General features: G+C 38.1%; 2 protein-coding genes and 1 long non-coding RNA gene across 7 annotated transcripts in view; 2 read left to right on the top strand and 1 right to left on the bottom strand.

The window, feature by feature from the left end:
• LOC105499206 (uncharacterized) overlaps window positions 1-9,686 on the bottom strand; it is a 61,030-nt gene extending 51,344 nt beyond the window's left edge. Inside the window, exons 1-4 of one of the 3 annotated variants that reach the window (XR_011625390.1) lie at window positions 9,457-9,686; window positions 4,769-4,826; window positions 4,379-4,705; window positions 932-2,905 (exon numbers count right to left, since the gene is read on the bottom strand). This is a non-coding gene — a long non-coding RNA (uncharacterized lncRNA). Of the gene's footprint in view, window positions 1-931; window positions 4,706-4,768; window positions 4,827-9,456 lie in introns of those variants that run through there. The other 2 variants (XR_011625388.1, XR_011625389.1) reach the window with 2 other exon arrangements.
• Window positions 9,687-9,807: 121 nt separating this feature from the next.
• LOC112423157 (olfactory receptor family 4 subfamily Q member 3) overlaps window positions 9,808-12,172 on the top strand; it is a 39,545-nt gene continuing 37,180 nt past the window's right edge. The window contains exon 1 of one of the 3 annotated variants that reach the window (XM_024786892.2): window positions 9,808-9,945. The gene's annotated coding sequence lies outside the window, so the exon portion shown is untranslated. Of the gene's footprint in view, window positions 9,946-10,087; window positions 10,187-12,172 lie in introns of those variants that run through there. The other 2 variants (XM_071100537.1, XM_071100538.1) reach the window with 2 other exon arrangements.
• LOC105499212 (olfactory receptor 4N4C) overlaps window positions 9,818-12,172 on the top strand; it is a 98,594-nt gene continuing 96,239 nt past the window's right edge. The window contains exon 1 of the transcript XR_011626045.1: window positions 9,818-9,945. The gene's annotated coding sequence lies outside the window, so the exon portion shown is untranslated. The remainder of the gene's footprint in view (window positions 9,946-12,172) is intronic.

The raw sequence follows: 12,172 nt of genomic DNA on the forward strand, positions 1-12,172 counted from the left end.
AATAAGTAATAATGCACTGTATATTTAGAAACTACTAAAAGAGTGGATTTCAAATGTTTTAACCACAAAAAATAAGTATAGGAGATGATGAATTTGATGAATTTATTAATTAGCTTGATTTAATCATTTCACAATGTGAATGGTTATCAAAACATCACATTGCATCCCATAAATACATAATTATCATGTGTTCATTGGAAATAAAATTTAACAAATAAAATAATAAAAGAGGTATATGTTCATAGAAAAAACCTGAATATGAAGTCTAATGTAGACTGGATGTTTTTAGTCAAATCATTAACTTTCTCTTCAGCGTATAGGAGACAACATCACAAACACCTCTCTTTCCTTTCCCCCTAATATTTGTGCCTTAGTTAAAAACATGAAAGTTCAGAGTGTTGGCAGGTGATCAGATTAAGTAAAGAAGTTTATGTTAAGTGGTGACTGCTTTAAGGTTGCTTATATTTTGGTTGATAGAGTCGATTCCCTGGTATCCCATGTTTATTTTCTGTAACAGTAAATGTTCCTTCACTATAAGCTTAGAAAGTATAGAAGCCCAGGTTTGAGTAAGAAATATTTAATGATTTGGCATATGTGAATGTATGCATGCCTTTCTATGTATTCTCTTCAGAGCTGGGCCAGGAATTTCCCTTAAGAAACTATACCATTTCTAGTTTTTACTTGCTGCGCACCATGAACATCTTACCAATACTTAGTAATAAGGAAAATACACATTAAAAAAATTCCTATTTCAGTGACAGATTCTTGGTCATTGATATTATAGATAAAGCAATTTAATTTTTGTGAGTACAGTGAGTAGTGCTGTTTTTCATTATAGGAAAACCTAGAGTTGGCAAGGAAAGAATAGTTGATAAATTTGAAACACATTTAAAATATATAAAGTTGCATTAGGATAAGGCCAAAATACAAATTAGAAACATGGGTCTTAGCTTTGTATATCCAACTGAATTACATATAGTTTTAGGACTTAAAAAAATCTCCAAAAGGGAAAAATGATACATAGATGAATAAAAATTGTACAGAGCTTATCTACAATGAACCTTAGGGCTGCATTTACTTTTTGCTTTGAGATAGGATCAGGGCTCTTTGTGTGTAATGAGTCATGCTTTTATAAGAGTAAGAAGTCAAATGCTCAGACATCACCAGAAAATAGTTTTTTTTTTAATGAGAGAAATTTTGCATTTCTTATGGAATAATGGTAGAAGAATGTATATCATTTCTGTGTGTTTCAAGATATTTCTTTTGATGGCACTCCAAGCACTTTTTGAAGTGCATCTTTCATATCTTTGTTCCAGAGGCTGTAGATCAGGGTATTAAAGAATGGGGTTGCCATGCAGTAAAACAATGTCACAAATTTCTGTGTCCCAGGGTGGCTCCTGGAGCCTAGACTCACATACATCACCATGACTGAGCCGTAGAACAGAGAAACAACCAAGAAATGGGAAGCACATGTAGAGAAAGCTTTGTTCCTGCCTGAGCCAGCTGGGACCTGCAGAACAGCTCACAAAACTAAGATATAGGATCCAAGAATGTAGAGGAAGGTGATGAAGATGATGAGAGAGCTTACTGTAGCACGAGTCAGAGCAGTTTTGGGAAGTGGGGCACAGGACAGTACCAGCAATGGCCCCAGGTCACAGAAAAAATGGTCAATGATGTTAGGACCACACAAAGGCACTCGGGACATAAGCACTGCAGGCATCAGTATAGATAGAAAACCACCTGCCCAGCAGAAGACCACTAATCGGGCACACGGGTGGTAAGTCATGATGGTGGGGTAATGCAAAGGTCTACAGATGGCAAGGAACCGATCAAAGGACATCACAGACAGAAAGTAGCCCTCTGCAGCACACATGGAGAAGAAGTAGAACTGGAGCAGGCTGCGAGCATAGCAGATGCTCTTGATCTGGGAGATGAGATTGGCCAACATTTTGGGCACATCAGAACTAATGTAGCAGATCTCCAGGAAAGAGAAGTTGGCCAAGAGGATGTACATAGGTGTTGGAGTTTCTGGCTTGACCACACAGCACAGATGATGGATGTGTTACGCATGAGGGTCAGAAGGTAGATGAGGGAGAAGACCACAAAAAGGAGGATCTATATCTCCCTGCTGCAGGGGAAGCCCAGGAGGATACATTCACTCACAGGCCCAGAAATATTATTGGCTTCTACAACACTCATTCTTCTAATCTATGAAGGAAATGAACGATAGGGACCACTACAATAGTCGTTTTCTCTGTCTTAGAAGGTTATATTTATTTCTTTTGACTCCAAGACACTCTTTTAATGCACTTTTGTGAAAAAGTTCCATATAGTTCTTAATTCAATAACTCACCTCCCATCTTTGTCTTAGTTCAGTGAAATCAGGGTTATGGGAGAATGTGGCTAACATGTTACTATGTGATCCCACAGCCCCCACAGCCCCCACTATATCATATCTCTATTTTTCAGACTATAGGTTTCATTGACATCACATAACATAGGGTCCAAATGGCTTTCTATATTTTCATTTAAATTCTGCTTTGATGTAATGTTTTGTGATACACATATTCAAGTATTTATACATATAATTTCTCCCTATTACAAAGAAAATTTTGTATGGTATTTTGAAAAATTCTAAGAAAAATCAGTTTAAACATAATCTAAAATTGAATTAGGTCAGTACAAAAAGAGAATCTCATTATAGTGTCAATAACTTATGTTTTTAGGAGATCTGTCCTGGATAGTTCTGTTGACTGAAGTAGGGTACTGAGGATGCTGCCACAGATTTCATGCTAGCACGTGTTTATTTGCTTCGTATAGCAGCATTTAACTTCTATTTGCTGAGCAACAGCTAATTTGACACAGAGAAAAGTTGCCTTCACCCCTTTACTAGGAAGATCTTGCTCTATAATAGAAAGACAACAAGAGGCGGATGGAAAAACATCTATTTCCTTAGCTCAGATGCCTTCTCATCTTGTTACTATACTGGTGATGAATTATCTTATATTAAAAAATAAAAAATAAACCATAAATTTAACTTTAAAAGTGTGATAGGAATACACCAGTGTAGAATGTTAGTGTCAGAAAGGACCTCTAGTTTTATTAAGCTCAATTTCCTCATATCACAGAAATAGAGACCAGAGACGTTAGAATGATACAAAGTTATCTTGGCTGTTAGAAGAAGGAGGCCTAAAACTTAGGTGTTTATATATTCAGTTCAGACCTTTTCTCATAAGCCTCTGCTATCGTGGGACCCTGCTTTTTTTGTCAGCTCAGATGGTTGCAAGGGTATATTGTGTAGTATTAGACCTTTCCTTCCTTTGAATTAGATCCCTATTTATAATAGAGAAGGACATTAACCAGGTTACTAACCAAAGCTGACAACTGCTACATTATACCCCCTATTCCTCTTTGACCTGCCCTTTGCCCTAATTCTTGGCACCATTTATGATGCAAATCTACTTTTGGACACTTTCTTTAAAGAACATTTGACTTCTAAGATAGTAAGCATAACAACCACCATTGCCATGTATTAAACATTTATTGTGACAGTTATATAATGTTCATTATCTCATTAAATCCTACTCCCCTCTCCTTTCCAGTTTTAGAGTAGAAAAGCACTCTCACATGTTTAAATGTACCATTGGAATTCCACTGTGCTTCCAAATATATTGATTCTAAAATCCAAGTTTTTATTCTGCACAGCTTTCAGCGATGTATATTATATGCTAGCTGTTTTCTCTCATTGCATCTGATTGAATTGGTTCACATGTAACTTACTTATATCAAATTTTTGCCTGTGAATTTGGAAGATTTGCCTCAGGACATCTGTGTTAGGAACCGAGGTTATATATCATAGGAAAATATTATTTACATATTTCTCATAGATTCTATAGTTTACATTAGATACATCACCTGAGGCAGCGAGGCAGGTATCTGCCAGGCTAACAGTGATCATCGAATGCTGAAGGGAGATCCAAATATAAAAATAATTTTGTGTTCTTTCAGAGAGACCAACCATGGCATACAAATAGACTGATGAGTTAAAATGGGAAGCTATAAAACATATTTCTAAGGTTATGGGCTCAATAAAGAAGGCTTCGGACTGGAAATTCAATCATTGGAAGGGATAGTAGGATGTGTTAAACCAGAACGAGACAACCTAAATTTTCTATATTTGAGACTTAACTGAAGCATGTGCAGAAAGGGTTCCCACATTCTTTTGTGTAACCATAACTTATACACTTGAACCAACTGGTAAGGTTGCATGTAAATAGGGCAAAGAGATGTAATCTTGAAAGGACAAGTCTGTTTCAGGGGTGTTTTCTTTGAATGAGAAGCCCTGTTTCATTCTTGGTTAGAGTCAGTGTAAACTCACCTCAAAATTACGGGAAGAATAAGGAGTTTTTGAGAAGAAGCCTCTCGTGTGTCTAGGGTGGCTCTGGAATGAGTGGTTGTTAATTAAACATTGAAGAAGGGGAAGAGAAAATGTGAGAGAAAGGAGAAGTAGCTTTTCTTCCAAATTCTTAGCTAGAATACTTGGAGCTATTCTTGCTGCTCTTCCATCCGGATTTTCCTGATTCAGTAGCAGGCTTTTTGCTCTTTGAGAACATCTCTGTTCCTGCCACACTGTTCAGAGTTTTACACACTGAGGGTCATTCTCCTGCCTTGAGTCATTGTGGATTGTACAATTTTTTTTCTTTCACTGTAAATACAAGAATTAAAAAATCTTAATTATACTTAATAAAAATAACCACCCATTACTTACAAATGTTGTCTCTCCTCTGTAGTGATACGAAGTCCACTGGCTTCTGTCATCTTTTTATCTGGAAGAAGAGGGAAAACAGAGGTGTCAACTCAGATTTTTCTGGTAGTATTTTCAAGCAGATATTTCCTCGATAGACATTTCAGATGCCTGCAAGGAGGAAGGGAAACCTTATGAAACCATTATATATTATTTTATATACTACATTGTAATAAATATATATTGATAAATAAATATAAAGAAAAGTTCGTATCCCAGTGTTTTAGCAAGATTACACACTCAGTGGAAATATCAGCCAGCAATCACTGGGCTCCCACCTACACCCTCTTAACTGTGCAGCATTTTGGATTCTTGGGGATACCTGTCACAGTTTGAGCTTCACGAACAATTCTCTTTAGCTGTTGTACAAAAAGGAGTAGAATGTCAGGAAATGTTCCTTTCCTTTTACTCTGCATTCCTTTTTGGGCACAGATTGTCCCTTGAGGGCATCCCTTAGGAGCAGTGGGGACAATCACAGTGCATCACTCAGTCCCCCAGTGTGTTTTACTTCCAGTGATAAACTCAGAGGTGAAAGGGCCTTCTTGAATCCGTTGGTGATACTGTTACCTAGTCATGGCCCTACTGGCTTGCTGCCTACCTGGCACCTCCAGGGTGGCTCTGGATTAAGAAAAAACAGGCCCATTTTGGATGGCATCAAGTGCTTCAGGCTCTTGGAGTTCCCATTCCATCATATATACTTCATGAAGTGACAGTTAAAATCCACTAACAAATCCCTATATCCTGCGTACCTTCCCAGTCACCCACTGAGAGTTACCTCCCTGCCAGCTTTGTCACTCAGTGTAGTAGTATTAAAATTTGGTCTCCTGTACTCCTGCTGTAGACTTCTGGAGCAGGAACTGATGCCCGCTGGTACCGCCCAGTTGCTTCCAGTGTGAGTGTGAGTATAAGAACACCTGGGGTCTAATATCACATTCAGAGCCTTCTCTCATACCTTGTCCCAAGGAGTCCATGTTCTTTTTTTTTTTTTTTTTTTTAGACAGAGTCTCGCTCTGTCACCCAGGCTGGAGTGCAGTGACGCGATCTCGGCTCACTGCAAGCTCCGCCTCCCGGGTTCACGCCATTCTCCTGCCTCAGCCTCCCGAGTAGCTGGGACTACAGGCGCCCGCCACCGCGCCCGGCTCATTTTTTGTATTTTTAGTAGAGACGGGGTTTCACCGTGGTCTCGATCTCCTGACCTTGTGATCCGCCCGCCTCGGCCTCCCAAAGTGCTGGGATTACAGGCGTGAGCCACCGCGCCCGGCCATGTTCTTTTTAAAAATTATATTTTCTCTGACCCAATGGGTGTAAACACTCTGTCCAGGTTTTTTCATGTTGAAATGATTGTATTTAGTTTCTATTATGTGCTAATTACCGTACCAGTAGATTCCACATGCATAATCTAATAGTCACAAAATTCTTTTGAAGACAGCTGTATCATTTAAAAATGATTAAACAGAAGCTTACAGACAGTAAGAGTTTAGATATGGCTATAATTTAATTTGGTTTATTTTCTTTTCACAAATAGGATATCTGGAGTCTAATATATTTAATCTTCTGATGTCTTCCACTTGTTATGTTTTTCTGGTCATTATTATGCCTTTTGGACACTGTGGAAAACTTCTATTAATACAATTTTGGCTTCTTTTCTTTAAATATATATCATTTTAAACACTGATAAATTTGTTCAATAGCCCATGACTATGGCTTAAATTCCTGCTTATTTAGGTGCAACAAATTTTACTGAAAAATGAGTCCTCATTTTGACAAAGATTTATTCAAAATGACGATTGTCCACAAGAAGCTTTCAGGGTAATGAGCTACTTTGGCAACAGTTTCAGCAGTTTCAGCAACAGCCTGTGAGAGGGAAAGCCTTAGATCATTGTTCTTCTTTGCTGCTTATGTAGACCCATGGTAGTATCCTGCATTGAAAATGTTGTGCATTTGAACTTTTGGGCATAGTTCATAGAAAGGTGGAAGTCATACCAGTTTCAGATGTTATATTCTGTTAGACTCTCTATAACTTGCTTTATGTTCTGTCTCTCTTTTCTTTGGTTATTTAAGCAGAGCTAAGAAGTGAAGCGGTAGGATGCAGCCAGAATGTATCTAATCCAAGCTGACAAAGGCAGTGATACTGGAAGCAGTCTAGTCATTCACCAGTTGCTGCTGGGTGTAACTTTGGATGAATACGTCTCTGAGTAGCATTAGCCAGGTCCTTTTACTGCTGTCTCCACATCCTGTGTTTTCTCCAAGTAGAAACTTAAAGATACTCTAATCTTCCATCTTGGAAACACCTCTGGTGAATTTAGACTTTGTGGCTTGCTAATGCTTTCATATTGCAGTTGGAGAATCTTCTTTAACCTCCTTCCCCAATGACCTGCTTATGGAAAACTTCTATTGATTCTTTGTCACTTTGATGATGACCACCTGACCTCTTTGGTGCAATTCCTTATGCACACACATGCACAGGCATATATGTAAAATTAATAATATTTATGTTGGGATTCCGTTAGTCATGACCCCCCAAATCAGATATTACTATTTGTAATTTCAGAAAAAAGTAACAATCTTCTCTGACATATCATCTGCCTCAAGAAGATAGTCATTCCGGAAAAAAATATAATTTTCTTATTTTTCTCTACTCCATCTGGAACTTTTGTGATTGGTATATTATTTCACTTTATGATGTCCCTTAAGTCCATAGGTTCATTTGCTCTTTTTATTCTTTTTTCTTTTGTTCCTTTGTCTATATAATTTCAAATGACTAGTGTCTGGATGAGCTGATTCCTTCTTCTGTTTGCTCTAGTCTACTTTTGAACCCCCTGAGTGAATTTTTTATTTCGGTCATAGAATTCTTAGCTCCAGAATTTCTAATTGTTTCTTTTTGTAAAATTTCTATATCTTTATTTCAATATTTTTTTATCTTGCTCATCTATCATTGTTGTGATTTCATTTAATTGTCTCTGCGTGTTCTCTTGTGGCATGCTGAATTATCATGGAGCCCTGGAGCTCTCCTTTCCTCATGTGTGCTTCTTCTTTCATTTGTGATAACTAAAATGAACTTTAACAAATCTCAAATTTGAGTACTTTCCCAATCACCAGCTAAAAGTAACCTTCCAACCTCCTCTTATTCCTCAGATGTGGTAGTTTGAAAGTTGTTCCCCTACATTACACCTACGGGCCAACCAGAGGGGACCCATGGTCACTAGAATGGTCCAGTGACCTTTATACTTCAGTGTGTGTAAGAATCACCTGGGATTCTATTTAGCATTCAAGTTTCTGAGCCTTCCCCTAGCCAGGCTCTGTGCCAGTAGATTTTATATACAAAATGTGAGGGAACCATTACCCTTTTCAAGTGATTAAAAAAATAATTCAGAGGTGAAGCAATTAGATTTGGCTACATTTGGTTTGGTGTTTTATCTTTCAAGAGATTGGCATGGTTCTAGTGAAAATTATAGCTAATCTGAATATGGCTTATAACTGTTACTGAATGTTTATGCCTTTTCTTTACTCTGGTCAACAATATTGGGAAGGTGTAGTGGCTCATGCCCACAATCTCAGCACTTTGAGAAGCCAAGGCGGGAGGTTCACTTGCGCCCAGGAGTTCGAAACCAGACTGGACAACCTAGGGAGACCTCCAACTCTGCAAAATAAAACAAACAAACGAACATAAAAACACTTAGCTGGGCGTGGTGGTGTACACCTGTGGTCCCAGCTACTTGGGAAGCTGAGGTAGGAGGATCACTTGAGCCACAGGGTCAATGCTCCAGTGAGCCGTGATTGTGTCACCGCACTCTAGCCTGGATAACAGAGCAAGACCCTGTCTCAAAAAAACATACAGCATACGTCTTATTGTTTTGTTTGCTTATTTCTGAAATAATCTCATTAGTAAAGCACTGTACTTGATAAACAGCCTGATTTAATGAATAAGGATTTAAACTTTAGACTTTGGAGAGACAAGATTAATTAACCTTTGATCACAAGGAGCACAGCGTGCAATAAGCTACTCTGACAGGACAAAAGTCCTAGGAGGGCTATATAAGCAAAATCTCATTCAAGGACTGAACTTTAAGCCCCATTCACTTTTAGCTAATCAAGTGATGGGCAAGTTGACTTCTGTAGGGAAGAGAGAACAGGATGTGTTTCTGAACTTTCTTTCTTCAGTCAGGCAACTCTGTGATTCATTAATTTCTTCCTTTCCTTCTCCAAGCCCTGGCATGTTGGCCCATAGCCACAAGGGGGCAGGATAACCCTCATCATTTTATTCAAACCAACTGAAGCCCTGCAGGGGCTCTGAAGTTCACACACTCTGCCCACCTTCCACATACTGATGCTGGGAGCAATTTAGAGCAAACATCATCCAGAGTCATATTACTAGATGACTAGATTCCTTCTTTCTTCCCTCAATCCTGCTGTCCTTTCAGTGCTAATTCAAGGCAACGCTAAGTTTACACTTTGCAGGAGCCCCTGGAGTATTTAAAGCTTTAAACCATTTCACATCCAACTCAATGATCTGTTACAGAAAATACCTGTTGATTTTCTGCCATTTTAATGGATACCTAGTTTCCTTTTATAAATTGGTATTACAATAGTCTGGTATTGGTATTGATATTGCAATAGTCTATGTGCTTCCAAATCAGTCCCATTCCTTTTACCTTTAGAATAAGACAAAATGTAGCTCAGACACCATTCTTCCATGAAACCACATCTCTCCAAGAAAATGCTGGAAAGCCAGTCTCTCTCAAAAAGTGATTTTCCCCTCAAGTTTCAACACATTACTGTACTGTAAGTTTAGCCAGTATATATATATATAATATAAGATGTATACTATAATACATACATAAAGTCTAAAGTTTAAATACTTATATATAATATATTATATATATATATTTTACTATAATATTATGCTTCAGCTTTTCCTGCAAGTTTTTCTCTCCTTTCTCTTACACCCTTCTCTGTGCTCTCATCTGACAATCGCTGCCATGGCAACCAAGCCTCTGTGACATTTCCAGCAAGCTCAGAAGCTCATTGTCTTCTCTTCACTAAACTTTGGTTAGTAGCTAATCTCAGTCAGTAACACTCTGGGAGGGTTCAAGCCACGTCACCAAACGTGCCAGGATAGCCTTGAACTCATCAATTGCTGGGTAAGACAAAGAACTTTAATGCAATGGCAAACAGCCAATCAAACACGCCAACAAAAACAACAAACCCTTCCTTGAGGACCAAGATGCCATTAATTAGCTAACCTAAGAGCTCCAGATGGAGACCTAGGTCCTGATTGGGTTTCTGAATTTGACCACTGGGCAGAAAACTAGCACCCAAAACCAGTTGGAATAAAATTGCCCACCTACAGTGGAGCCAAGTCCCCCAGATCCTTTTTGTCAGGTAAGAATAGATTGAAATAGCCCGGCTGGTTGTGGGACAGGCCCCCTCCGTGAGCGGTGCAGTTCAGGACACCCGGACTGCCCTTTCACTCTGCCTTCCCTGGGGTAATGTGTGTGGCTCCTAGTCTTTCATGTTCTCTTCTGTATTTGGGAAGAGGAAGAGAAGAGACTCACTGTACATATTGTGTTAGTTAATAGTAATCTGAGAGCAATAATTTATAATCTTTTGAAGTGAGGTTTGATTTTTACCATTCTCCTGTTCTTGTCTCCTAATATGTTGTATCAGATTGTAACTAATTTCAGATAAGAATGAATTGAGGACTATATATTTGAGCCTCCTTAGAGTCTCACCCACCTTTGAGGTAGCTTCGTATTTTAGGTTTTATCAAGTCAGAGTGTTGAGTCCTTAAATCAGTATATGCTGGGCCGTGAAAAGATTTTGGTACACTAAGGTAATTGCCTAAGCTTAGTGAACAGCAGAGGCGGTGGGGGGCAGGCCTTTTTAACAATTGTCTTTGCTGAGTTTCATGCTGAAAAAGCCTTGAGACTCTGACTCAGCTCACAGCTCTCTGCCCTCCTTCCACCTCCCTTCTGCCCTTTCCATGCGTAGCCTTCACAGCAATTATCTGTGAATTATTTATTTTTTCAAGCTCTCTCTTAAGGTTAATTTTTCTTAAGAAATATTTACTCTCAATATTATACAAATGTAGAAGTTTATTGTAGAGAAATGTGAGAAAACATATAAACAAAAAAAAATAAGCATAAAACCATTTAAGGTTTCCCCTTCCATCTATACTTATATTTATAGTCGGGCTCATAATGGCATTTAAATGCAAAATTTAATAGGTGTTTATATTATTTATATTTTTAAAATATTAATAATTGATCAGTTAATTCAACAATAATAATTGTTAACATTCCAGACACTACTCTAAATACTCATGAATACAGCAGTGAACAAAATGGATAAAAATTCCTGACTTGTTCATATTATATTCAAATGGGGGAAGACAGGGGGTAAATAAACTATATGGCATGCTGGGGGGGTGATGAGTAAAGATGGAGAAAAATTAGAAGGGTCAGGTCAATAGGAAGTGTGTGTTGGAGGTGGCAAGGGTACATTTTTCCCTCAGTTTAATTAAGGTATAATTGCAAAACATAGTATACCTTTACGGTATACAAGGTGCTTTTTAGATATATGTATACACTGCAAAATGGTTAAATCAAACTAATTAACATATCTGTCACCTCACATGCTTGCCATTTTATTGTTGTGAGAATATTTAAGATCAACTCTCTTTGCAATTTTCAAGTATGCTGTTGGCCCTTAGTATTTGTGGCTCTGCATCTGCATATTCAATCAATCACGGATGGAAAATATTTAGAAAAAAATAAAAATAACAACATAAAAAAATAATTCAAATTTAAAAATATAGTATAACAACTTTTTGTAGCATTTACATTGTCTTAGCTAGTATATGTAATGTAGAGATTATTTAAACTACATGGAAGGATGTGTGTGGGTTATGTGCAAATACTGTGCCATTTTATACGAGGCGGTTGAGCATCTGCTGATTTTGTGGTCTCCAGGGTGTCCTGGAACTAGTCTCCTCTAGATATCAAGAGACAACTGAACAATATGTAATTATTAACTACAGTCACTATGCTATACAGCAGATCTCCAGAACTCATTGATCTTGTTTAGCTGAGACTTTGAACTCTTTAACAAATATCTCCCCATGCCCACTGGGTATAATTTTCAAAAGCTAGTCAGGGAAGGCCTCACTGAAAAGGTGACATTTGGGAAAAGACTTGAAGGAAGTGTTGGGGCAAGAAATATAAATATCTAGCGAAAGAGTATTCCAGGCAGAGGAGATGGTATGTATAGGTGCCACGAGGCAGGGGTATGGCTGGCATACTTAACAGACAGCAAGAAAAGCTCATCTCTTCCTCATGTCCACCTCCTGTTCAATATATTTAAATATGG

This window comes from Macaca nemestrina, chromosome 7 (assembly GCF_043159975.1).
Source record: "Macaca nemestrina isolate mMacNem1 chromosome 7, mMacNem.hap1, whole genome shotgun sequence".
NCBI lineage: Eukaryota > Metazoa > Chordata > Mammalia > Primates > Cercopithecidae > Macaca > Macaca nemestrina.